The sequence below is a fragment of the Loxodonta africana genome, chromosome 6, assembly GCF_030014295.1.
Source record: "Loxodonta africana isolate mLoxAfr1 chromosome 6, mLoxAfr1.hap2, whole genome shotgun sequence".
NCBI lineage: Eukaryota > Metazoa > Chordata > Mammalia > Proboscidea > Elephantidae > Loxodonta > Loxodonta africana.
The window spans coordinates 99,892,927-99,919,315 of record NC_087347.1 but is presented as its reverse complement, the minus strand read 5'-3'; the positions used below and the strand labels follow the sequence as shown (position 1 = coordinate 99,919,315).

The window sequence follows — 26,389 nt, the reverse complement described above, 5'->3', positions numbered from 1 at the left end:
TAGATACAAGAAACATTTCGGAGGTAGAATGAATAGACTTTATGGTAAGATGTGGCTTGTTTGTATAATCCCCAACTAAACTGTCTTTGTTTTTTGTAGAAGATAAAATTCAAAACCAATGAGCCACTTTTAAGATTCACTACACAGCGTAATACTTAGGGATATCAATATCAGGAAACATGGCTTTTAAGTTCGTTACAGTTCTGCCCAAATTAGAATTCTTTAGGAGCAGCAATGTGCTCAGTTAACATCTGGCTGATAATTTAAAAACACACAAATGACCACATACTCTTTTCTTTAACAGTCTTTTTTGGCAAAAACCTAGAATTCCAGCAGATGGGGATATTACTTTGTGAAGAAAACTCTTAATGAATTACAATAGATTTAACACTACTCTTTTCTAATGATGACAGAAGAAAGCACTAAAAACAATACCACTATCACCCTTCATTTAATTTAGGCACAAATTAAAATACAAATTCTACTACTGTTTACCTAGTGCCTAATTCTGTATGATTGACATCTTCCAAACAAAGTAAGAATGACCAAAAGGTTAGAACTTCTCCTGTCCTCGCTTCAGTTAGACATATGTTCTTAATTAGACTCCAACAACCCAAACTCGCTGCCTTCGAGTCGTTTCCGAGTCACAGTGACCCTACAGGACGGAGTAGAACTGGCCCATAGGATTTTCAAGGCTGTAAATCTTCACGGAAGCAGACTGCCACATCTTTCTCTCACGGTCTTAATCAGATAAACAGTCAAATGATACAAAATAGGCACCTGAGGAGAAATTTGTGGGTGGTTTCTATCCTGTCTTTTTTTTGTGATGAATTTGAGGCAAAAGGAACGTATTTAAGCTGTTTCCCAATGAGTCAGAATTAGTTTTCACACACATCTTTCCAGTTGGTGCTTTTTTAACGAAATAAAAATTAAAATAGGGTGAGGGAGGGGCAATAAGAGACAGAACAGATATAAATTCGAAGTAAACAGATAAGTAAATATATTGTTAATACGGATCTGGCTGAAAATGCTGTCTCTGTAATCATGCAGATTTAGTAAATCAAGTTGGGACACAGCCGCTGGTCAATGTTTCCTTGAGCTCTTGGGAGCTGGAGAGTAATTCCAAATAAAATAATTGCTTTATGTGTTTCTAGACAAACTTACCCACAACAGGATAAACCAGGGTAACTGCTGACAATCTTATAAAACCTTTTTTCTCTTCAATTTGTTCCCAGTTAAGATATAGGGACACAATTTACTTAGAGACACATTCAGACCAAACAAGTGCAAAATTTAATAATCGTTAGTTAAGTCACAGAACAACATGGTATTTATACAATGTCTAAACAGTCAAAATTGATTTAAATAATTCATATTTATAAGCTTGAGGCTGCCCCCAATGCTCTCTCTTCACCTGAGTGTTCACTATTGTCTTCCCAATTGCCTAACACTGCCTAGAACCACAAACACACACACACAGATATATATATACAGAAACGTATATACATATATGCAGCCCTGGTGGCCCAGTGGTTAAGAGCTTGGCTGCTAACCAAAAGACTGTCAGTTCAAATCTACTAGCTGTTCCTTAGAAACTCCATAGGGCAGTTATAATCTGTCCTATAAAATCTCAAAAAACAAACCTGTCGCTGTCGAGTCAATTCCAACTGATAGTGACCCTATAGGACAGAGCAGAAATGTCTCAAAAGTTTTCCAAGGAGTAGCTGGTGGATTTGAATGGCTGACCCTTTGGTTAACAGCCACAGCTCTCAAACTCTACACCACCAGGGTCACTGTAAGTTGGAATCAACTCAACAGCAATGAGTCTGCTTTGGTTTATATACGTATACAAACATACATACATAAATACCTAAGCATATACATTTTTTAGTAAGAATCCTGATATTAAAGAATGTCCATGGAATCGTTTTCAAGAACATGGTGGGTCAATAGTTATGCAATAAGTAAACACCCCCAGTGGGGTAATCATAGTTAATAACATGAAATCTGCAGATGAAAAAGGTGTTTAATAATAACTTTCTACCATTATTTTATGATCATTAAAGAAGTATTAATTTTAATTTGGTGTTGAAGAATGAATAAAAAGGAAAATGATCTTGGGAGAACTTCTTTAAAACACTCTTAAAAATAAAACATAATCACTTCTGAATTATATAAGCTAATGTAAGTAGCACAAAACACCCATATGTAACCAATCTAAAAATTCCTCATAAGCTTCTGAAATGCATTATATATTGGCACTGATTTAACTTATAACTACATTTTAAATATTATCCTGGACAACAGTAGTCCATATTCTCAGGGTACATGGAATATGACCAGAAAGATGAGATGCTGAATAGGAAAACCAATTAAGCTTGTAATCAAAACTAATGTGCATACGTGGATCAATAAATAGTATAAAGGCAACAAAGACTTGAATCAACAGAAGCATCATTTTTTGGAAAGAGGAGTATTATATATGGGACCCACAATTTAAGATCTGGGTACACAGTAGGTGCCCAATCAAGTACAAATTCAAGATTGTCTTCAAAGACAAATCAAGGTTACTTAAAACTAACACACAGTATACCAAACTCAATCTTACAAAGACATTAAGTTCTATGTAAGGAGAAAGCACATGTAGCCAAATTTTCCTTGAAAGCCCTAAAGTGCCCATAAAGTTCAGTACTATATGTTCCTGATATAGTGATGACTCCAGGGCATATGTTCATTTGAAAGGAATAATGAATAGAATCCTCCCTACCACTTAAATGATTTTTTTCCTTTGCCAGGCTCACACAGTTCAAATTACCTAAATTAAATGCAAATCTGATATGCTACAACTGCAGTGAATTAACTACCAAATGTTAATTAAACTATATTTGGAAGGAAAAAACTGAAAATAACACTGCTTTAGAGAGAAACCATTTGAGAATCTCTAGAAATTACCCAAGTGAGCCACAAATCTTAGAATTCTCCAGAAAAGCTTTAAGAACAGTATGTTGTTTCTTATGCAAGTTGATGCAGTAAACACAAGATAAAATTTCTACAATCTGAGTACTAGATTCAATGAAACAATGTTCTCCAATTATGTTTTACTAATGTATATAATGCCCTCTTACTCCAAATCATCCAGGATAGTTGAGAAGATGAGTTTAAACATTTATACTGTAATGAGATATTAAAAAAGTTTTCTTTGGGGGAAGAGTGTTAACTTTTTTTTCTTTAAGAAGACAGCATTACATGCCTTAAGTTTTGTATATATACATACATATATATACACACAACATAATACACTACAGAGACTCCAAACCAGGAGAATGCTCAAAAAGTCTTTTATTCCTTGTATCGCAAAATAACCATTTATTATATCTGTAAGGTACTAAAATATCCAAAGCAGCTTCTTAAAAGTATAGACTCCCTGTACTTTAGCAAGATCACCAAACACAACTCTCTCATTTTCACATATGAAAAAACTGAGACACAAATTTGCCCACAAATTTAGTTGTAGTGGATCCAGGTGTTGTGCATCCATTCTTTCTTGCAAACACCCCCATCCTCCCAAGGCTAAAGAGTTACCAGTGAGACAACTAATTGATGATCAAATATGACCAATGATACTGTATCTTATATTAACATCATTTTATATACCTTTTCTAATCGCTGAGGTCAGGAAAACAACAGGAACAACCCTCCCCCCGCCCCAATCTCAATAATAATCAAAAGCACTTATCTCATTAACTGGGTACGGGGACAATTCGGTCATATGGCTTAAAAAAAATTTAAAGACATTCCGAGCTGTGAATTTCTTTAATTTGTAAGTAAGATAGAGCAAGTTCATGATATCCAGATTGTTTATTATTCCCTTGAAAACTGAACCATCAAGGTAGCAGGTAAATATGGAATCCTCAATAATGGATCTGTAGTGCTCTCTACTTGTTAATAAAAAGTGATCTTTTCTAATTAAACACACCAGAAAGCACGTGGAGTAATCTTTTCTCCCTTTGAAGGCAGAGTAAACTGTGTAACGGAAGTGAAGAGCAGGCTTAGAAGTAGAGGCTTTCCATTTAAGAAAGCTGACTGAATGTATCCATGTACCTTGACTTCTTTCCAAAATTTCACTGTTATAAAACCAACAAAAAGGATAAACCTGCATGCCATCAATAAAGCTATAAAATTGGGATGACCAGATCACTGAAGAATTTCTGGAAGATAATAAAACACATGGGCTCAAAATCCACCAGAACTGAGGCCTTTACAACTTCATATTGGTGAACAAGACTTCTGAGAACAAATTTTCCCAGTAGGGATCCAGATTAACCATTAAAATCTAGGTGGCAGGGTTGGGCACATAAAGGAGATGAGGAAAATGAGTTAAGAAAGTTTACCAATCTCCAATTCTGAGTATCCAGCAGCTCCATTTATCCCCAGCTGAAAGCCACAATTAGTTCCCTATAGAAAGCCAGGAGCTCTGCTCCAGAAGACACTTGCAATAGGCACTAAAGCCTGAGAAAGGGTGGTGGTGCCCCAAATACCTTTCTGGCTCCCGTAAGACAGGTCTTATACTCAAAAACAAGGTTTTCCTTACAGCCTAAGGGAAAAGCTGTATTTCTACTTTGTTTTAATCAGCTTCCAATGATTCTCACCTCCTGGTATTCATGCCCTCGAGTATTGCCCTACCACAGACTAGGATGACCAGTATAGCCAACAAGATATTGTGGAAATGATGGAGAACGACTTCTGAGGGTAGACCTTGACATCTGTTGGATCACTTGCTCTGGGGGAAGCCAGGAGCCACGTTGTGAGGGCAGGCAAACAAGCCAATGAATAGTCTACCTGGTAAGGAACTGAGGTCTCCTGCCAAAAATCAGAAGTAACTTGCCAAACACACATGAGCAAACCATCATGAAGATTCTCCAGCTCGTCAAACCTTCAGATGACTGCAATCCCAGCTGACATCTTGACTGTAACCAGGAGAGACCCTGAGATACAACCATCCAGCTAAGCTGCTCCCAAATTCCTGACCACAGAAACTGTGTAAAATAATATTTATTGTTTTAAGCTGCTAAATTTTGGAGTAATTTACAATGCAGCAACAGATAACTAATACGTCCTTTCTAAAAATTTATAACAAACACTAGTACTGATCATGCAGAATATGATTATGAGTACTGTAAATACTCTCTACCTGCCACCCACTGCCGTCAAGTCAAAATACTCTCTAGAGAAAAATAATGGAAAGCACTACAAATTCTAAAGAATGTTACCAAGATAGAATGTAAAGAAAAACTTATGATATTAAAAAAACTCATTGGTAAAGAAGAAAATAAATATGCAATTTACAAGACATAATTTATAAAGTTAGAAAAAGAACTAAGTAAACCAAAAGTGCATAATGAAGAATAAAGACCAAAGTATAAAACTATTGAAATAATTATTAACAAAACAGACAACCCAGATAATCCCCAAATTACGATGAGGTTCCGTTTTGATGACTAGTCCACTATAAGTTGGTCCTGATGTAAGTCGAATACCCCATTTTTTTCTTTTTCTTAGTTTTCATTATTATTGCCTTTTATTACCAGTATCTTTTATAAATCTGATCTTTATTTGCCTTTGGAGGTTGGAAACATTATATCTGAGAATGATAACAGCAAATTACATTCTCCAACATAGTGTGTACTGCCTATCACTAATGACAAGATGTACCCCCCCCCCAAAAAAAATAGATGGCCATAAGTGTGGTTCATCATAACTCGAACACATTGTAAGTCAGGGACTACCTGTAATAAGAAAAGCAGAGGCAGGAAACCTGAATAAAACAATAACCACAAAAGAAACAAGGTGCTCAAAAGAGGCTGTAGTTCCAGGCAGTTTGAAGTTGAAGTTTTAACCAAACCTTCAAGGAACATTTGAGAAAATGTTGAGAAAGGCATTTGAAAAATTCTACTGACCAGAAAAAAGATGTAGAACTTTTGAAATTACACTATGCACCTGGCACAACCCTTGTTAATAGAAGTGGATAAAACTAGGGTAAAAAATCTTTACAGATCAAGCTACCACAGAACTCATAAACAGACACAAAGACTTCCAATTATTTATTAGCATATTAAAAAAAAAAAACCTGTTGCTGTCAAGTCGATTCTGACTCATAGCGACCCTACAGGACAGACTAGAACTGCCCCAGAGTTTCCAAGGGGTGCCTGGTGGATGCAATCCATAGCACTTAACCACTACACCAGCAGGGTTTCCTTATTAGCATGTAGCATATGTAAATACCAACAATAAACAGTTAAACATCAGATGTTCCCAATGAAATTATAAACAAGATGCCCACTATGATTGCTAATACTACCCTAGTGCAATGACTCAAAGAACAACAAAAAGAATCCCACAAATGCAATTTTACGTTTCCTACATACCAAACGAGGAGTACCTCAGTGGTGCAAACGGTTAATACACTCAGCTGTTAGCGGACGATGTTGGATATTCAAGTCCACCCAGCGACGCCTTGGAAAGGCCTAGTGACTTCCCTCCAAAACTTAGTCACTGAATTTCCTATGGAGCAGAGTTCTACTTTGATATGCATGGAGTCACCACGAGTCAGAACTGATTCCAGACAGCAATTGTTTTTTTTATATACTAAACAGATGAAGATCAAAGGCCACAGCCTTCAGTATGGATTACACCTCAACATAAAGAAAACAAAAGTCCTCACAACTGGACCAATAAACAACATCATGATAAACAGAGAAAAGACTGAAGTTGTCAAGGATTTCATTTTACTTGGATCCACAATCAACACCCATGGAAGAAGCAGTCAAGAAATCAAAAGACACAGTGCATCGGGCAAATCTGCTGCAAAGGACCTCTTTAAAGTGTTGAAGAGCAAAGATGTCACCTTGAAGTCTAAGGTGCTCCTAACCCAAGCCATGATATTTTCAATCACATCATATGTACGTGAAAGCTGGACAATGAATAAGGAAGACCCAAGAAGAACTGATGCCTTTGAATTGTGGTGTTGGCAAAGAATACTGAATATACCATGGACTGCCAAAAGAACGAACAAATCTGTCTTGGAAAAAGTACAACCAGAACGCTCCTCAGAAGCAAGGATGGTGAGACCGTGTCTTACGTACTTTGGACATGTTGTCAGGACAGATGAGTCCCTGGAGAAGGACATCATGCTTGGTAAGTACAGGGTTAACGGAAAAGAGGAAGACCCTCAACAAGATGGACTGACAAGGTGGCTGCAAGAATGGGCTCAAGCATAATGACGACTTTGTTCTGTTGTGCATGGGGTAGCTATGAGTCAGAATTGACTTGATGTTACCTAACAACTAACAAACAAGACAAAAGCTAACCATTCTTCCTAAGTTAGGCTGCAAGAGTCTTCAAACTGGGAAATGATGAATTTTAGGTCCCAAACTATCAATTTAACCATTGAGACAACATGTTTATACTTATGTTGTTAAACTATGTATGCTTACTGCTGAAAAAAATATAAATTTATTCATATGAGCTACTGTTTTATCAAAAATTGTAAACAGCTCTCCTTTCAGTGATTACTTATGCAGCAAAACAAAAAGTTCAATTGTTTAATGTTCCAATATCTTTTTAACTACCTTTGCTAAGCAGCAAAATTATTAACTGATACCCTGATGCTGATGCAAAATAACACAAAAATATCAAAAATAAATCTCATCTTTAAAATGCACAGTTCTTCCTTATTAAGAGTAAACAAAAAAGAAAAACAAACAAAAAAAAATAATAAAATAACCAAACCCAGTGCCATCGAGTTGATTCCGACTCATAGTGACCCTATATAGGACAGAGTAGAACTGCCCCATAGAGCTTCCAAGGAACACCTGGCAGATTTGAACCGCCGACCCTTTGGTTAGCAGCTGTAGCACTTAACCACTACGCCACCAGGGTTTCCACAAAAAAGAAAAGCTTTCTTTAAAGAAAAAAAGAAAAAAGTCTAAATGAGATACCATTTTTGGCATATAAAGGTGAATGTATTTTGTTTTCTTTTTAAATTAAGATAGTAGCCAGGACTGATGAGGTCCTAGTTAATGGAACTAACATACAATAATGGCAGAAACACATATTACTAAGTGCTTCAATTTTGTATAGTCTTTGATCCAGTAATTCCACTTCCAGGACTTTATTCAAAGGAAATACTCATAGATCTGCACAAATATCTACCTATGAAGATGTTTAGTATAGCACTCTTTTTAAAAAGGGAAAAAAATCAGATATCCAGCAATAATCACTTAACTAAATCGTGAGACATGCATACAATGGAAGACAACAAATGTAGTCTTGACATAATTTGGTTTTAAATAAAAAAATTAATGTATAATTTGTGGTTCAAAAAGGATCAAGGCACAAATTATTACTTTCTTCTGCAGTCAACTATGAAGATTCTGAAATATGTGCAGAAATATCTTACCCAAAAGTCTTACCTTTTTTATGATAATCTGTGAAAAAGCCAGGTGAGAACACAAACTTAATAGATTTGTGAAAATGAAATGTAAATGCAAAAGGTAGTCAGTTTCTAAACCAATAAGACACACAAACTATAAGCAGTAAAATTCTCTGTAAAATAAACCGTATCAGAAAAATATGCCTTAGCAGATTGTGACCCTACAGCAATGTTTGTGTAACAGTGGAAGATGATCAAAGGAAATTACTAATAATACTTTAAAATGAATTCATCTGCTTTCTATTTAAAAAGCAAATGCTGCAAAAATTACTGAATAAAGTTTTTATACATATAAAATTTTCATTATTTTCTTTTGTCAATACTGATCATGGGATATAACTCCCAGAAGCTGAGAGATTTCTGCAATATAAAGCAAATAAAAATAATATTTTTGAGTATTTAATAAAATGGAAAGATATTAACTACATATTATTTCTTTTACACATACAAGACGAAGTTTTATGACTCCATTTTCAGACTAAATATACATAGATTAAAAAGCATAAAATATATATTTGATATATAGCAACAAAACATATTTTTGTAATTCTGTTAAAATATGATAGGGATACATATTAAGATGTGGTATGTTAAGTTGGAGTAAAAGGGGGAGATAAAACTAAAATAAAACGATGGACAAAATCTGTCAATATATACCACATATTAACAGATTTTTGGGTGAAGGAATTATAGGTGATTTTCATGTTTTCTTATCACTTATATACTGTATGTTACCTTTTTTTTGTAATTTAAAAAAGTAATTACCTTGCACATTTAAAGCAAAACCTGTATTTCATAATTTGACTATTAAAATGTTTGGAGAATGTGTTATGTGCTAATTATGACACTAAACCTTTTAACTTTCAAAGATATCATAAATATAAAATTTGTTTTAAATTTGTGATGTTTTAAAAACATCATTCTAAACAGACATTGTGGCAGATTGGTTATAGTTATAATGTGATACAAACAACTGAAGTCTAACAGCAACTAGCTGAAAGCTAGCATTTTAGGGGAAATATTTTTCGCATTTACTCATTATAAAGTAAGTTGACTGAGACATATATAAACCTAGGAATCATTATTTCAATAGAGCAATGTAAGTTGACATTTCTGGGTCATCTATACAAAAATATTTTCATAAATGGTAGAAAGATGAGAGCACATGGGAGAGAATGAACATGTATGTGTGTGTACCAAAAGAAAAGCTAACACACTTAGAACTTTAATCTTGCCAAGTATGACCTCAACATTTTGGTCAAAACTTCTTCGTATTCTCAATTCCCATATTAATCAAGGACACATTAAAGGACCAAGATTTTGTTGTGTTTTACTGGGGCTGGGAGGGAGACTGGGAAAAATGAGTGAAAAGAGAAACAATAAGGAAAAGACAGCAACCACAGCATGTTTATTTGAAGATCAGAACTTAGGACAGGAGTTGGAGTGAAAGGGGGAAATAAAACTGAAACAAAAGGATGCGCAACATCAGTCAATTCTAGATTTAATCCATGTTATAGTTTATAATCTTCAAGTAATACCTTCTCATTTTCCCATTTAAGCATTTACTAAAACAGACAAAGCTATCCAATCTCATCAACCAATTCTATCCAAATAGAATAAATGTGTAATACCAAGGTCACTTAATAACCAATCTTCCAATGTATTATTTACAAAGCCATTTCCAAAGTGATGTGAAGTACTAACATGGTCTAAATTAAATGGAAGCTTCTTTCCCACTCCATTAGAAGACAAGAGATTTATTTTCTAGAGAGGGCAAAATAGAGACAGTTTCTACACTGGCGGATACCAGGCATAGAGGGTGCCGGTACCAAAGACCAAAAATAAAAAATAAAAAAGGAAGGGGTAGGGGAGACTCATTAAGAAAATGGTTCATACTGAGACTCCAGAGATCTCTTCTTTCATTTAGCTCTCAGAGGACTGTCAACCAGGCTTACATCTTGCAGCAGGGTTTTTCACAATTGGCACGATTAATGTTCTGAAACAGATACTAATTTTTTGTTGTGGGGAGCTGCCCATGCATTGTAGGATGTTCAGCAACAGACTAAGCCTTTGTCTACCATGTATCAGTAGCACCCCCCTTGACTCCATGACAGTCAAATACATCTCCAAATATTGTCGAATACCCCTGGAAGGCAAAACTGTCCTGGATTAGAATCACTGACCTAGAATAGAAGCAAAAGATTGGAGAATTCTTCCCATGGGAATCTTGATATCCCAAACAAAAAGGCTTCCTAACACTTAAAAATATAGACGTTAGCATTTCCCCCACTGCCCAAGTGTCTCAGACAAATCTCTCTATAGTGAGAACCACTGTGCTAGCAGACCTTCAAAATACAGAGGTGTTCAGAGCAGCATCTCAATAAGGGGCTATCCTGAGCCACTCTTGGGCAGACAAGAGGCAGAAGAGAAGCGGTTGTTCTAAAAAAACTTGCACCAAGGATGTTCCGGGAAGCATGCAACAAAAATGTTCTTGAAAATTGCTTATGCAAAGTGGTATCAAGAACCGATATGAAGAAAGAATTGTTCTTTTGAAACGCCCATGATATTGGTCACACTGAACCCTGAGTATAAAAACTCTGCCCTTTTTCAGAACGGCGGAGCACTCTGTACTTTTACTCTGTGCTGCCCAACTCGAGTTGCTATTCTTTAGTAAAACTCCTTGTTTCTTCTACTCCTAACACAGTACAAGATTTTCTTCTTTGACGTATTTGGTGTCAGAAGCGGGATTTCTAAGGTGCATTATCTTCAATGACCCCAAGGTGTCGAGGACTTGGGCTTTAGTATCAGCTGAGCCATTTGAGTTCTCTGTCTCCATGGACTCCTGGGAGTTGTCTCAAGATAAATAACCTCTCAAATCCAAGATTCACTCCTTTGTGTTGCAGCTCTTTGAGTTTTATTAAGAGTTTGTTTTTGTAATTAAGATTTTGCTATCTTTTTTGGAAATGGGAAATGCCAAATCTAGGGCCCAACTGGAGCTTTCTTCCAGGAATCCTGCCCACTAAATGAGCAAACACTTGGATCCTTTAACATATGCATTTTTCTCTGGTTGACAGGACATCATCACAGATAGTCTGGAAAATCAGTGGCCACTCTGGGGTTGTTTGACCTACCTAAATTGGTTTTTCTGTGCAGTAGATTGGAAAATAAGGGCTCCTGGATTAAACAACCTCAATATGATACCTAATTTGAATGTTATCTAGAGGCCTCCAAAAAACACCGAACAGTAAAATTGCTTCTTTGCAGGATACTGTTTCCAAATTAACCAAACAAAATAAGGAACTCCAATGTCAACAACTTTGCTTCTACCCCATCTGCCCCTTTGCTGGCTGTCTCTCCTTTGTACCCATATTTACCCTCCAATTCCTCTGATAATATTTCATCTGAATTTCCTTTCTTTTCTAAGAAACCTCTGTCTGGAAATGTCCTAGGCAGAAGCTGAGGAGCCTCCCCATATTACTTCTGCTCCCTGAACATGCTCAGAAATGCGTAGCATTTTGAAAGGTTTTCCAAAGCTATGTGAAGATCCTTACAAGTCTGCTGGGAAACTTAAAATCCTTGTAGAAGTTTATCAGTCTGGGCTCCCAGGATTGTTTTCAACTACGCCATATGATAACTGGGCCTGAAGAAGCTATGGTTAGAACACACTGAATGGAAAACTCCCCCAGAGGCAGTGAATGTTCCACTGCAAAGTCTCATTTTGGAACGAAGTTAGCAAGGTGGTATACTGGTAGAGGCCCAGAAGTACAGAAACCAGGTAATGGGAACTGGTACCCGAAAAGCCAAAAAAGGGAAGGTAGGAAGTAGAACGAACACTCAAAGCAATGTCATTCTGGTTACTAAAACTGGGAATAATCAAGGTAAAAAAAACTGATAATACCCTTACAGATGACTTCTGCCAACGTTATCGGGCAGAGGAAGGTCTCTTTAACTTGACAATAAAAGACCTGATGCTAGCCATAAAGAAGCAAGAAATGGAAGGTTCACAGGACTGGGAAAATGTAGACTCCCATATAACAGTTTTCTGAGTCCAAAGCACTGAGAACACCCAGTGCAAAGCAAGAGAAACAAAGTAAAAAGCCCTTCAAGACAGGTTTGTTTTGAGCAGCCTTGAAGAGACCTTAGAGGCTCCCTCTAGAATGGCTAATAATTGTCCCTGCCAAGACAACCAAGTAGCAACATAGTCACAGCTGCAACAGTAAAAAGAACCAGGAAAACAAAAATGGGACAGACCACCTCTGTCACCAGGCAACTGGGTTGGGGCCATGCCACTTGCACTTGAAATGGTAGAGGCGTGGCTCCATGAATGACTGAGGGCTCTGTCAACTTTGCCTGATCTCCTGATTTTCAGAAATATTTAAGAATGAGGATTAAGCTTAGGTCCCTCTGTTACCAGGGAAAAGCAAAGGCCCAATGTTACAATTAAAGTTCAGTGAATTGTGTCTTGGGCTTTTAGATACTACTGCACAAGTGATTGTGATCTCTGTTAACACCTGAAACCAAGATGAACAGAACTTCTGGGTCTGAGGTTGCATCACTGAGACCCTTGTCGAAGCCTGACTATAGCTAAATCCCTTTGGGGACTCAATACACCCCTGTCAATTTGTTGGGCCTAGATCTTTTGTTTAAACGGGATTTTCATTTGCAATTTTCTGAAAAGAGTGAAATACTAAGTTTGTCTGATGTTCCCAAAAATACCAACATGGGTTTTAAATCAGAACCGGTCCAAAGGGAAGAGGCTGCTTGCTGCTTGCATGTGCTGGTTTTGCACAATGACAATTCAACCCAACCTAGCCCTCTCCCCACTGACATTCTTTCTTTAATCCCTTGCTATTAAGTCCACAGATATAGGCTGTTTTCTAAGCAGAGCCAATTAAGATTCAAATAAATATCCGTAAATCCTTGCCAAAGATACCCCCTTAAGTGAGAAGCCTAGGAGGGGCTAGTTCCCATTATTCAAGATTTCTAAAGGTTTGATTGTCCCCTGCACTAGCCCTTGCAATACCTCTGTTCTTCCTCTGATGAAACCTATAGGGGCTGGACGTTTGTTCAGGACTTGTTTGCCATTAGTTGCATTGTTATTCTCAGGTTTCCAGGAGCCCCAAACCCTGCTTACTACTTTACAACATCCCTCTGAACACTACCCATTTTAGAGTTGTTATATCTCTGCAGTGTTTTTTCAGTATTCCTGTCATCCTGAAAGCCAGTATTTGTTTGCTTTCATCTGGGAAATTCAACTATTTATCTGGACTCTAATGCCCCAGATATTTACAAAATCTCCCACTTATTTTTCCCAAATTCTCCATGCAGACTTGCAGCCTTTGCAGTTTATGAACAAATTCAAATTGCTGCAATATGTTGATGATTTATTAGTACGCTCAATGTCCCAGCAGGCTTGTATCAACAATAGTGCAGTTTTGTTAAAACATCTGGCTGCTGGTGGACATAAAGTCTCCAAAGAAAAGTTACAGCTGTCTCAAACTTCTGCCAAGTATTTAGACCACCTAATCACTGCAGAAAATATCTCTATTAACTTTAAGCAGAAGGAATTTGTGCTTTTCCTGTACCTAAAATAGGGAAACCCTGCTGGCATAGTGGTTAAGAGTTTGGCTGCTAACCAAAAGGTCGGCAGTTCGAATCCATCAACTGCTCTTTGGAAACCCTATGGGGCAGTCCTACTCTGTCCTGTAGGGTCACTCACTATGAGTCAGAATCAACTCGATGGCAGTGAATAAACCTAAAACACAGAAACAGCTAGGAGGATTTCTAGGACTTTTGGCTATTGTAGGACTTGGATTCCTAATTTTTCTTAGATGGCCCAACCTTTACGTAAGTATTTAAAAACTTCTGAATCTGATTTATGGTGGTGTAGTGGTTAAGTGCTCTGGCTGCTAGCAGCAGTTCAAATCCATCACGTGCTCCTTGGAAACTCTATGGGCAGTTCTACTCTGTCCTATAGGGTCACTATAAGCCAAAACTGACTTGGCGACAACAAGTTTGGTTTTTGAACCAGATTCACTCCGTATTCTACCAGGAGATCAGGAGGTTATAGATAAATTAAAAGTGACTTTAACAGAAACACCTGCTATAGGCTTTCCCAACTATCACCTAAGCTTCTCTTTTTGTACATGAAGTGTCTGGAAACACTTCAGGTGTGTTGACCCCTGAAACATGAAGGATATCAAAGATCTCCAGGGTTATTACAGCCTGCAGCTTGACCCTGTAGTTAAAGGATACCCTCCCTGTCTCTAGGCTATAGCTGCTACTGCCAAATTAGTAGAAAGCACCACCAATATAGTGCTGGGAATTTTTTTAGATGTTTATGTGCTCCATGCTATATCTGCCATACTTAGTTGTGCTCTGACTCAACATCTTTCTGCTAGTTCAAACTTCTTATGAGGTTCTTCTTCTGGCCGCATCTAATGTTAAGACTACGTTCTGCAACTTGTTTAAATTCAGGCACCCTTCTCCCCTGAAACTGACAACGATAATTACACTATGCATAACTGCCTGGATTTAACTGAACAACTTCTGACTCCTTGAAAGGATTTAAGAGAGACTCCTTTAACTAATCCTAGTTTAGCTTTGTTTGTGGACAGCTCCAACTTAAAACCAAATCCTACTGGTTCTCATTACCAGGCTGCATACGCCATCACAACTTCTACTGAAGTTCTTAAGAGATAAACTCTCCCTGGAGCTACTTCTGCCGAGCAAACTGAATTAATTGCCCTTACTAGAGCTTGTAAGCTTGCTTCAGGAAGTCTGTTACTATTTACACTGATTTTCAGTATTGTTTTGGAGTTGTATATGATTTTGGCAAGTTGTGGAAACAAAAAGGATTTTTAATCTCTTCTGCAGCTGCCAAAGAAAATAGGACTTTAGTGGCAGACCTTTTACATGCTCTGCTACTCCCCTCTGAAACTGCTGTAATAAAAATACAAACTCACCAGTCAAAAGGAATAGCCCAAACTGAAGAGATTAGAGATAATACTCTTGCTGACAAGGCAGCCAAACAAGCTGCTTCCAAAATTACTACTGCCCTCATGATGCATAAAGAAAAGGATCCCTCAAACTTGTTTATTGATGGCCCCAACCTTTATGAATTAACTTCAGAAAAACTTTTAAAGCACCAAAGACTCTTTGGAGTGATAGATGGATCCATCTCACTGGTCAAATCACTCAAAAAATATGCAGAATCTTCCCCATGTTTCAGATATTAGATTGTCCCTACCAACCCCAATCGTCTGACCTAGTGGAAAAGACTATTGGTATGACAAAAACTCAATTAGCCAAGCTTTGTGAGGCCTTAAATTTATCCTGGATTAAGGTTCTTCCTTGAGTCCTTTTGAACTTAAGAGCTACCGCATTTGGACTCCATACACTTACTCCATGTAAGATAATTACTGGAAGACCTATGGCCCTCTCTTACGTTGCCTATACTGATTCTAATATTGATCAACCTCAATTACCAAAATACTGTCAATCTTTAATACAATATTCTAACAAATATTTTTCACAGGTTAAAGAAAACTTTGATAACTCAAAATTAGAATCCCAAAATCTGCCTAACATCGTCCCAGGAGACTATGTATATTGGAATAGACATCAGTTAAAAAACTCACTAGAACCTAGTTAGAAAGAGCCGTATCTAGTTCTCCTAACTAATCCATCTGCTGCCAAATTACAGGAAGTTAAAACCTGGATCAATTCGTCACAACTAAAGGCAGCCAAGACACCCCTGGGGACTTGTCAACTCTATGGAGAACTAAAAACCACTTTAAAATGCCTTAAAGGCCAGAAGGTTTTCACTGGCTAAATCTTTTCAGAAGTAGCCTGCTGGGTCCTTCTTCCTAATCTGAAAAGCTGGACTACATGAAGAACAGGGCATCAGGATTGGAGGAAGACTCATTAAGAACCTGCGTAATGCAGAGGATACAACCTCTTTTGCAGAAAGCAAAGAGGACTTCAAGCACTTACTGATGAAGATCAAAGACCACAGCCTTCAGTGTGGATTACACCTCAACATAAAACAAAAATCCTCACAACTGGACCAATAAGCAACATCATGATAAATGGAGAAAAGACTGAAGTTGTCAGGCATTTCATTTTACTTGAATCCACAATCAACACCCATGGAAGCAGCAGTCAAGAAATCAAACAACATATTGCACTAGGCAAATCTGCTGCAAGAGAACTCTTTAAAGCGTTAAAAAGTGAAGACGTCACACGTCACCTTGAAAACTAAGGTGCGCCTGATTCAAGCCATGGCACTTTCAATCACCTCCTATGCATGTGAAAGCTGGACGATGAATAAAGAAGACCAGAGAACTGATATCTTTGAATTGTGGTGCTGGAGAAGAATACTGAATATACCATGGACTGCCAAAAGAACGAACAAATCTGCCTTGGAAGAAGTACAGTCAGAATGCTCCTCAGAAGCAAGGATGGTGAGACTACATCTCACGTACTTTGCACATGTTGTCAGGAGGGATCGGTCCCTGGAGAAGGACATCATGTTTGGTAAAGTGGGGGTCAGCGGAAGAGGAATACCCTCAATGTGATGGACTGGCACAGTGGCTGCAACAAAGGGCTTAAGCATAATAACGATTGTGAGGATGGTACAGGACTGGGCAGTGTTCTGTTGTACATAGGGTCGTTATGAATCAGAACTGACTCGACGAACCTGACAACAACAGTGCCCAGAAAATGATGACATGTGAGGTAGACAGCAGATCCCAAGATCACAGAATAAGACCCCATGAATCTTGCTGAATTCTGTGGACTTTGTTTTATAATTACAGCTATTCTTATGTTATTAGCTTTACTTTGTACTTGTGGTCTTTTTCCTTGGTAATTTTACCCAAAATGAAGGTCCACTTAACTTTTATCTTTTTCTTTTTTAGTGGTATCTTTCACTGCATGGGAAGAGAATGCCCAATCAGTAGCTAGCACCAGCAATTTGACTGAATGTTGAATCCGTCATTCCCATCCGTAAACTGGACATGAAAATTCAGGTCCATTAGCATTTCCCTTATCAAATAATAGTCTTGAACCCAATGCTACTGTTAATTTCAACATTACCTTTAAGCAAACTATAAGTGTTAGGCTGTAGCATCCCCAGGACTGTTAGCCCAACCTCACGTATCACGCTTCAACTTAACTCAATCCATGAAATGAAGGCTGAATTGTTCTAAAATAAACTCATTTCTCAGTCGGAACAGATTATAGAAGTATTGCCTAAAGGATACTACTTCTCCACTCCACCCTGCTGATTCCCCTAGATACTTTCAAGTTCATCCCAAAGTGCAACCCAATTACCCAACTGCTTACGGGGAAGTAAGACCAATTTAAACAATTTGTCCCCCCATGCACGAAGCTCTGGAGCCGACTGAGATTAAGGTGATTGTCCCTGTGTAACAATTCCCTTACAGAACACTGGCTTAAGCAGGTTAATGAAATTATTTCTTTCCCGGACAATTATACTGGCAACAATATGATCTGTGCTCCTTCTATGCTTGGGCATTGCCCTGTTTGGATAGTTGGAGGATGAGAGGGCAATGCACATTAGGTCACTTACAGAGTTCCCTTAAATACTCACTTTTATAACGGAAGTGTACATTGGACAAGTGATTCGAAGATCATTTTTTGAAATGAGAGATTCCATTTTAGACTATAATCCAACAGCTGATAAACCTGGATTGGGATGGGTGTTCCTTCGAGCACTTTTACCCAATTATGGTATTCCCCAACTTGAGAAGTACATTTACAATTTATCTGCTACCCTGGCTTAGACTGCAGATGATGTTACAGATGAAATGGCTGCTCAAGAAAGATTTTAGAATCTCTTGTTAAAGTGGTACTATAGAATAGCTCTTGATTTCCTTCTAGCCCCAAAAGGAGTGGTTTGTGCTACTGCTAATACTTCCCGCTGTGTTTAGATAAACACCACGGGAGAAGTAGAACAAGACATCAGGTAAATGTGTCAAAAAGCTACCTGGCTGCATTTAATACTTCTTATGCCTGACTCTCCTATTTTAGGTATCTTTAGTTGGCTACCAAATGGTATTGTTTTTTGGATGCATTCCATATTACAAACTCGCTCAATTCTTCTAACTTCTTTTCTGATCGCTATAGGATTAATCAGATACTGTATGAAATGCTTGTCTAATACGATCAGAGTGAAACTTCTATAACTATGCAAAGAATCATGTATTTCAAAGAAACTGAGTCCTTAAAAGAAAACTGCTTTCACATCTCAATTTGATCTTTCTGCTACATGTTATGTATGTGCCTTCGTTTATCCTGAATTCTGTTCTTAAGCCCTTAATGGTGCCTAGATTAATGAAGAGGACCCGCCTTTATTTCTTTCCCTGGCTGTTCCATGTTGACCCTTATTGCTCTAGTTCATTCTGAATGTGTTCCTCTTATTTGGTCTAGCTTGATGCCATAACCTCAGTAAGGACACACTCACCCTAAAAATGAGGTCTATAGGCACAGTAAGATTAAGGAAACAATTTTTGCTTAACCAGAACTCCTCAAGGAAGCAGACAAAGTCCTTGCAGAAGAAAGGATACTCAATTCTGTGTGATGAGCACCCCACAACGGAGGTTGGATCAAAAGGGAAATGTGCTAGCAGATCTTCAAAACACAGAGGCATTCGGAATGAGTTCTTGATAAGGGGTTAACACAAGCCACTCGTGGGCAGACGAGGGAGTGGAGAACCGGTTGTTCTCAGAAAATATGCACCAAGGACATTCCAGGAAGTGTAACTAAAATGTTCTTGAAAATTGCTTACCTAAACTGTTACCAGGAGCAATATGAAGACCTGTTCGTTCGAAATGTCTGTGATATTGGTCACACTGAACCCTGAGTATAAAAACTCTGCCCTTTTTTCAGAACGGCAGAGTGCTTTGTACTTTCAATTTGTGCTGCCCAACTCAAGTTGCTATTCCTCAATGAAACTATTTCTTCTACTTCTAACAGAGCACAAGATTTTCTTCTTTGATACCATTAACAGCTAACAAGACCCCAATTGTGTTCAGAAGTCCCAATCAGCTTTATAATGCCCCTTATTTGTATGTACACACACACAATCAAAGATCACAAAATAGCTGAAATAAGTCTCTAACATGAAAGAGACCAAAATGTACAACCATAACGGAAAACCTGAGCACAGGAAAACCCACTACTGTTGAGTTGATTCTGACTCATAGTGACCCTAAAGGACAGAGTAGTATCGCCCCATAGGGTTTCCAAGGAGCAGGTGGTGGATTCAAACTGCCAACCTTTTGGTTAGCAGCCGTAGCTCTTAAACACTGCACCAGTTAAGCAGAGAGAAACAAACTTCAAAAACAAAATCCTCAAAACTGAAATTAAACCCATTGCAATAAGGGACAATACTGCACCCATGAAACAATAACAAGATGCCATGGAGAAAAAAGGGCCCCTGAAAATTAACTATATAATAGAAAAATTAAAGTCTCAAAGACTTGAAAAATCAAGTGAAGTATATTTCCCAGTAAACAAAGCGAAAGACAAAAAAAAAAAGAGAGAAACTTCCTCAGAGATGAGAGGTACAAGCTGCCAGACGGAAAGGATCCTCAAAATGGATGACCGCAGACTTAATACAGCCACATCACTGTAAAGTTTCAGAACACTGGGGACAACAAAGAGGGGATCCTACAAGCTAAAAAAAAAAAGATTGTAGAAGCTTCCAGAAGGGATATAAAAACAATGAGAGAAATTTAAGAAATAAGAATGGCCTCAGAGCTCATATCAGATGTTAACAGTGCCTTCACAATTCTGAAGAAAAACCAACTTAGAATTCTACATCATGCCAACAATCAGGGAAAATTAAAGACATCTACACAAAACATTTTTCTCTCAGAAAGCTACTAGAAATTAATTCATGAAAATGTGGGAGTACGTGAGACAGGGAATTACATGGGATTTAGGTGATAGGATCCATCATAAGGTAAAGGCTACACAAGGATCAACCATATCACACAGCCAGCTTAAACTAGGGTAGATTCAAATGCTCTAGGAGCAACTTCTCAATGTCATTTAAACTGACAAAAGTACCTGATATTTCTGAACATATGAAGAGGACATGCTGACAACCAGCAGATAGTTTAAGATTGAATTAATGCTACTTACAAACTATATAAACACTGAAAGATCATCTAACCAAAACCTGAGCTATTAGAGGGAAGAAGGAAGAATGGTTAAGGTTTTTTTGTGAATAAAAGCTAAATTTACATTGTCCACAAGAAGTCAACAGATAATGCCCAAAACTGAAAAAATCAAGAGGTAATAATACAAGATTTTATTCAGATATGGAGGTAAAAACCAAAATAACCAGCCAAAAAAGTTTTCAGAGCGTTTGTCTTTAGAGAGGGGGAATAGGAGGTTGTGACAGCCTCCAGCTGTCAGCATCTTTAGGGTCAACTGCAACTGCAAAGAATCACTTTTGTACAATATCACACTTCCTGGAACAATCCATACTGAGCAGGGTGAGGGGATAAATGCCTAATAATTTTGGTCCAATAGGGCAACTCTGATGGGCAATGTTCTGGAGAACAATCTGATATAAAGAGGCATCTGCTGCTTTCAGTAACAAGCCATGTACAAGTAATTGATACTATATGGTTTTTGCCTTTGAAACTGTTTATTAAAAAAAAAAAAAGGAAAAGAAACAGATTGTTTAAAAATATTTTATAATTTTATTTATTTGGGTTCTTATGTTTTAGAAACCAATGTGATTTAAAAAATTTAAAACTAATGTATGACTTAAAACATACAGTTTTGACTAGAAGCAAGAAAGTGTTGAAATTCAATCTCCAAAAAAATAAAATGAGAGAGTTTGAAGCTTCTATTTTTGGTTAACAGCAGACTGGATCAACCTTCTTGCTTAGGCCAACAAAAAGCAATTCATAATAAAAATCAAAAAAATGTGCTGGTGTGAAATTACATAGCAAAATCTAGGACAAGGTAAACCAAAGAAAGGAGCCACACACCCAGTCACTTCTGTCCTAAGGGCATTTGCGGAACCAGAAGAAAAGACTAAGGAAAAAAAAAAAAAAAAAGCTGAGCTACTGGTAGCTTTAGTGGCCCATGAAAGAAAGTCAAAGCTGGGGACTCAGATAAATCACCCAACTTCACTGAGGCCTTAAGGGTAACATTATCAGGATAAAGGAGAACTGAAAGTAAAGTAGAACTTCCATGGACTTGCAGCCTCTGTTTAGTGTCACAATACAATAAAAGAAACCCCAAGCCTTGAACCCGAATTAAGCATATTTGGAACTGAGCACCCTTAGGTGTCTTTCAAAAACAAAGAAAAATTCCCCCTTGAGAAAGATATCATCATTCTAGGACTCATATACTTCTATAATATTTCAAATACAACTACCAGAATACAAGTACACACACACAAAAATGCCGTGAGCTAAAGCCAGTAAAAACACATAAATTCGGCAACTAGAATTACCTGTCACACACAATAAATTAACTACAAATTCCATGCAAATAATAACATAAAAAAGCCAAAACTGTAATTTTCAGCAGTAAACTAAAAATGGACATAGCTGATGTTTTAGACACAGATCCACATATTCATCCCAATAAACCCCAAAAAGGATAAAGAATTCCATGTAAAAACATCATGATAAAATAGCAGAAAATCTAAGACAAAGAGAATATTTTAAAAGACTGATGATTTCCTTCAAAGCAGCAAGAGTTAGACTGACAGCTGACTCCTCAACATCAGTAACAGAGACCAAAAAACAGTGGAATATGATCTTCTAGGTGTTGAAAAGCATATGACTACAAACCTACAATTTAATATTCCCAAAACATTCAAGACTGAAGATGAAATAAAGACATTATAAGGTATGGAAAAAAATTAAAAGAAAATTGGCCATGAAGATACTAGCATTAAGAACTTCTACAGGGTGTACTCAAGCAATATGAAAAGGAAAGATCCCAAAAGAAAAATCAAAGATGTAGGAAGAAACGAACAAAGAGAGTGGTAAATATACTGAACATCTAACTCAGCAGTGACGGTAGAGAACAGCATCGTCCAACAGAAAAATAACACACCTTACATACGTAATTTAAAATTTTCTAGTACCCACATTAAAAAAAGGTAAAACAAGGTGATATTAATTCATTATAATTTCAACATGTAATCAGAATTTTAAAAATGATATATTTTACATTATGTTTTAACACTAAGTCTCCTGAAATCTGGTCTGTATGTGACATGTACAGTACGCCATGATTCAGTTGGTAAATTTTTTCATCAGAAATACTTGATCTATATTTCTATAAAATTTACAGTTGAGAAAGTAGATCACGTACTTAAGATGTTTCAAATATACTTAAAAGTTTTCCAATAGCTGAACTGAGTATCAGTTTTCAAATTTAATATTAAATAAGATGAAAAATTCAGCTCCTCACTCACACTAGCCTCATTTCAAGTGCTGAGTAGCCACATGCTGTTAAAGGCTGCTGTATGGGATAGCATAAGCACAGAACATGATTTCTGCAGTTAAATATTAAAACACAGACAATTTAATAGAAAAACGATGCAAAAGACTTAAAATGGCAATTAAAAAAAATCCAGTTGTCCAATAAACTTTTGAAAGTTTACTGGACAACTGGATTTGTGAACAGGGCAGTGCAAATTAAAAAACAGTAAGATAAAGCTACTTTCATCAGGCTGGCAAAAATGAAAAAAGCACATACTGTTGGTGAGAATGTAGAAATTAAGGAAAATCTCAAATCCTGCTGGTGGGAGTATACATTGGTACATCTGTTTTGGAAGACGTTGGCAAAATCTACTGAAGTTGAAGATAAACATATATACCGTACAAAAACGCATGTTTATGTGTATAAAAATATATGTAAAAGAACACTGATAGCAGCATACCTATAATTGCTAAATGCTGGACATAATCCAAGTATTCATCAGCATTAAAAATAACAGAAAAACCATAAAAACCTGTTGCTGTTGAGTTAATCCTGACTGATACTGATACCACGTGTTACAGAGTAGAATGGCTGCACAGTGTTTTCTTGGGTGTAATCTTTATAGAAATGGATTGCCAGGCCTTTCTTTCTTCCACAGTGCCACTGGGTGGGTGGATTTGAACCACCAACCTTAGTTTAGTAGTTGAGGGCAAACTGCACCAACTAGGGTCAGAATCAACTCGACAGCAACTGGTCATCAACATTAACCAAAACCAAACCCACTGCTGTGAAGTAGATTCCAACCCACAGCCACCCTGTAAGACAGAGCAGGGAACTGCCCCATAGGGGTTTCAAGGCTGTAAATCCTTATGGAGGCAGACTGCCATATCTTCCTTCTGGGGAGCAGGTGGTGGGTTTGAACCGCCCACCTTTTGGTAGGCAGCCGAGCGCTTTAACCACTGCTCTAACAAGGCTCTGGTTCATCAGCATTACCCACTCACTACTGTCGAATTGATTCCAACTCATAGCAAACCCATAGGGTTTCCAAGGTTGTAAATATCCACAGAAGCTGCCTGCCACATCTTTTTCCCACAGAGGTGCTGGTAGCTTGGAACCGCCAACCTTTCCCTTAGCAGTAGATCACAGGTTAGCAGTTGATCGCTTTAGCCACGGCTCCACCAGGGCTCCTTTCACCAGCATTAGACGAGTTAAATTAGTTGAGGCTTACTCACAAAAAGACTTACTATATGATATAATAATTACCATACTCCATAAATGCTATACTATAGTCATCACAGCAATGAAAATATATGAAGAGCAGCTAAATATAATAACAAGGTTAAGTCTTAGCGACATCAGAGAAAAAAGACATGACATGATAATGTATAATTTCACTTACACATAGTTTAAAGACAGACAAAACTGTATTTTAGGAATACCAACATAAGTGGTTAAAAGAAATACTAGAATGAAAAGCAGTAAAAACCATAAAAATCAGAACAGTGTTAACCTCCAGAAGGGGTGAAAAGGAGGGAATGATTAGAAATGCACGAAGGGAGGAACGATTCTCAGGCACCAGCAATGTTCTAGTTCTTGACTTTGGTAGTGGTTAGAATGCTTGCTTTATATAATTGTTCATTATACTCCACTTCCATGTGCTGTGCACTCTTCTGAATATTCAGTATTTTACCACAAAAAAAAAGATATAAAGAATTGTATCTTAGGCACTTTAACTGCCCCACTATAATTATTTTCTGTTATAAGTTGGAAACTATTTGGTTCACTAGAAAAAAAAACTTAAGGCACAGGATTCTAATTTTGAGTCCATATTACACGATTACATTCAGAAAGGAATAAGTACAAGAATATGATAAATAGGACTCACTGCCAAATACACAGAAAGTCAAAGTCAGAAAATAAGTAACGTTAATAGCATATCCCAAAAGACCCTTTACAGAATTAAATAATATCAATGCAATAAACATGAGCAAGTTTAGATAATAATGTTTCAAAGTATCTTTACAAAAGAAGGTATTTGAAAGATGTGGAATGTTTTAAGATTGTATAAACAGAAGGTGAAAAAAGGACTGTTATTTTACAATAAAGTTTTATTAATTTAAGTGTATGAATTCTTAAATATTTTTAATTAATTCTGTGTTGATAGCAGCACTCATTATTTCCCCCCAAAATAAAAACGTAGCACTTAATTGAGGAGCAACCAAAGGCTTAAAATCCAAGGCTAGGACCCAAAGAAACTTAAGACAAAATACTCATTTTAAAAACACGGTATTTACACTACAGTAAAAGAAAACTTTATGATGTCGCTTCTCTCTTTACCAACCATAAAACTCATGACCCAGAACTAAATAACCTAATATCCCTCTCTGAGAACAGGCACAGGTTTTGTGTTGCAATAGCAACACAAGATGTGGAGGGAAATTCTTCCACTCAAGACTTCCCTGACTGTTCCTTCCCTCAAGCCGCTCCAGAATTCCAAGAAGGGTTGCGAGGTAAGGACTGAAGAGCACAACACGTAAAATACAAGCAATGCATCTGGTGCCAGAAGCTGGTCAAAATGCACACACGGGGTTTGTCTCTGTCCCTAGACAGGGCCCCTGCCCGAGCTGAGGAAGCAGTTAGCAAGTCACCTGCTGAGGCTCCACAGATCCCATTTCTTACACCCAAGCATCACGTTCCTCGTTCACCACCAAGTTTAGTCGTCATCCCGCTGTAAATCTACTCTCCTGAAGACTCCCTGCGCTCGTCAGAGATTCGGCGGCGGCCTCACCATGAGGCCATGAAACAGAACGAGCCCGCCTAGTCCTGGCCTGTCTGGCCTAGACAAGCCTGCCCCGTCCCCGCATTCCCAGTCTCTTCAGCCTCCCATCCACCCCCTTTCGATTCGCCTTTCAACACTGGCGTCCCTGTCCCTCGTTCTGAGGCCAAGCTATCCCAATTTACCTCTCAAATAAAATCCTGCTTACCAGGGCACAGACGGAAATCCAGCGACCCCGGGAACAGCTTCTCAGGCTTGCCTCACCGCCTACTTAGCTTAGATTTCACCTGCTGGTGCCAACGGCACGCAACCACTCCCGACATGCCCCGCTCACGCACCGCCTCGCCCACCCCGCCCCATTCGCGCCCAAACACGTGACCTCTTTTCGCCTCTGTCCACGCCCACTTCCGTTCCTCCACTTTCCCTTAGGAGGGAGGAGGGGGCGGGGGTAGTTAAAGAGTAACGACTTCCTCCTCTTCCCTGCCCCCGCCCCCTACCCCTGCTACAACTTCTTCCGGGTCACGAGCGCCTCTGCGCCTTCTGGGAAACCATCTCATTTCCTCCCCTCCCCCTCCTCCTGCCCTCAACCAACCAGCCTCCCGTCAGAGAGGGACATGCGCAGTGAGTGCCTCCCA

The 26,389-nt window shown here is 38.0% G+C and overlaps 2 protein-coding genes across 13 annotated transcripts in view; one reads left to right on the top strand and one right to left on the bottom strand.

The window, feature by feature from the left end:
* ORC4 (origin recognition complex subunit 4) overlaps positions 1-26,389 on the bottom strand; it is a 116,170-nt gene that overhangs the window by 89,361 nt on the left and 420 nt on the right. For 4 of the 9 annotated variants that reach the window (XM_064287225.1, XM_064287229.1, XM_064287223.1 and 1 more), the window contains exon 1: positions 25,963-26,094. The exons of 3 other annotated variants lie outside the window; for them this stretch is intronic. The gene's annotated coding sequence lies outside the window, so the exon portion shown is untranslated. Of the gene's footprint in view, positions 1-25,939; positions 26,095-26,389 lie in introns of those variants that run through there. 2 more of the 9 variants (XM_064287226.1, XM_064287230.1) reach the window with 1 other exon arrangement.
* Positions 26,289-26,389, top strand: part of MBD5 (methyl-CpG binding domain protein 5) — a 444,773-nt gene continuing 444,672 nt past the window's right edge. The window contains exon 1 of one of the 4 annotated variants that reach the window (XM_064287180.1): positions 26,289-26,375. The gene's annotated coding sequence lies outside the window, so the exon portion shown is untranslated. The remainder of the gene's footprint in view (positions 26,376-26,389) is intronic. The other 3 variants (XM_064287215.1, XM_064287194.1, XM_064287190.1) reach the window with 3 other exon arrangements.